This window comes from Taurulus bubalis (assembly GCF_910589615.1).
Source record: "Taurulus bubalis genome assembly, chromosome: 8".
Taxonomy (NCBI): domain Eukaryota; kingdom Metazoa; phylum Chordata; class Actinopteri; order Perciformes; family Cottidae; genus Taurulus; species Taurulus bubalis.
The window spans coordinates 2268373-2271080 of NC_136596.1; positions in this window are offsets into that span (position 1 = coordinate 2268373).

Below are 2708 nucleotides of genomic sequence, written 5' to 3' on the forward strand. Positions count from 1 at the left end.
CTTCTATACAACCAGAGTCACCGCCCACTGGTGGTCAGGAAAGAGAATACAGCTTTAACACATGACGCATATACTTATATACAACCAGAGGAGTCGCCCCCTGGTGGCCAGGAGAGAAAATGCAGCTTTAAGACATGAAGCATAGACTTCTATACAACCAGAAGAGTCGCCACCTGGTGGTCAGGAGAGAGAATGCAGTTGAATACAGTTGAGTCAGGCAATAATGTGCCGGTCATTTCATGTCTCAATAACGATAAATATCACAGTATCTAGCAAGTTTTTTTGGTTACAACAAATAAAGAAACATTATTTATTATAAAAAATATAGTCTTTATAACTACATGGCTTTGTTTGAATTAAATAGTTAAGACCCAGACATGAAAATCCCTCACCTTTCGGCGAAATTCGCCGTTTTGAAACCAAAATATGTCATCCACGTGAATCACGTAGATCCGAAGAGTTTTTTTTGTTTTTCAACTGTCCGCCGTTTCTGAGATTGGAGTGGGACACGGAAAAAAAACTGAGGTCGTGATCATCTTAGCAAGAGAAGATCTTTGACGTTGCGAGTCTTGGCCAATCAGTAAGATGTCTACAGCGGCTTCATTTCCCTCCCACCAGTTTAATAATAGCAAGCTAGTCAGCTTGCTATCACGTTAGCTAACGTTGTTGGAGAGACAGCGAGTGAGATTACTGGCAGCGGAGAGTCCGTGGCAGCGTGAGGCGTCAGACAGGAGAGCGGAGAGTCAGTTCTACCTACGACACCTCACTACATATAAGTTCTACTACTGACACCTCACTACATATAAGTTCTACCTACCGACACCTCACTACATATAAGTTCTACTACCGACACCTCACTACATATAAGTTCTACCTACCGACACCTCACTACATATAAGTTCTACTACCGACACCTCACTACATATAAGTTCTACTACCGACACCTCACTACATATAAGTTCTACCTACGACACCTCACTACATATAAGTTCTACTACCGACACCTCACTACATATAAGTTCTACCTACGACACCTCACTACATATAAGTTCTACCTACGACACCTCACTACATATAAGTTCTACTACCGACACCTCACTACATATAAGTTCTACCTACGACACCTCACTACATATAAGTTCTACTACCGACACCTCACTACATATAAGTTCTACCTACGACACCTCACTACATATAAGTTCTACTACCGACACCTCACTACATATAAGTTCTACCTACCGACACCTCACTACATATAAGTTCTACTACCGACACCTCACTACATATAAGTTCTACCTACGACACCTCACTACATATCAGTTCTACTACCGACACCTCACTACATATCAGTTCTACTACCGACACCTCACTACATATAAGTTCTACCTACCGACACCTCACTACATATAAGTTCTACTACCGACACCTCACTACATATAAGTTCTACCTACGACACCTCACTACATATCAGTTCTACTACCGACACCTCACTACATATCAGTTCTACCTACGGACACCTCACTACATATAAGTTCTACCTACGACACCTCACTACATATCAGTTCTACCTACGGACACCTCACTACATATAAGTTCTACCTACGACACCTCACTACATATAAGTTCTACCTACCGACACCTCACTACATATCAGTTCTACCTACGGACACCTCACTACATATAAGTTCTACTACGGACACCTCACTACATATAAGTTCTACCTACGAAACCTCACTACATATAAGTTCTACCTACGACACCTCACTACATATAAGTTCTACTACCGACACCTCACTACATATAAGTTCTACCTACGGACACCTCACTACATATAAGTTCTACCTACGACACCTCACTACATATAAGTTCTACTACCGACACCTCACTACATATAAGTTCTACCTACGACACCTCACTACATATAAGTTCTACCTACCGACACCTCACTACATATAAGTTCTACCTACCGACACCTCACTACATATAAGTTCTACCTACGACACCTCACTACATATAAGTTCTACCTACCGACACCTCACTACATATAAGTTCTACCTACCGACACCTCACTACATATAAGTTCTACCTACCGACACCTCACTACATATAAGTTCTACCTACGACACCTCACTACATATAAGTTCTACCTACGACACCTCACTACATATAAGTTCTACCTACGACACCTCACTACTTATAAGTTCTACCTACCGACACCTCACTACATATAAGTTCTACCTACCGACACCTCACTACATATAAGGAGAGGACAAGTGGAGATTTTATCCAACTTTTATTTTAATAAAAAAAACAAAATGAGTTTCCTCCGTAGGGTGACGGGCTACTGTTTATATTTAAGGGTTTAAGATCTACGTGTAGAAAAAAGTGTATCCTCTAGTTAATTATAATCTATAGAGTTATGCGGTTATAATCGCTGTCACACAGAGAGAGGTGTGCATGTTCAGGTTTACTGGTGGAAACATTATTCAGTGTTCTAGACTAACAGTGACGTCTCCTCAAAGTAAAGTGGTATAACAGTATGACATAATATGGTCAAATAAAAAGGCTGGTACATTGTACATATTATGGCATATAAGTGTAATATTATGAAGTGAAATGTAGTAGTAGCAAAACAATATTCAGTAAAGTATAGCAGTATTGCATATTGTAAGTATTAAGTCTACAAAATATATATACACACACACACT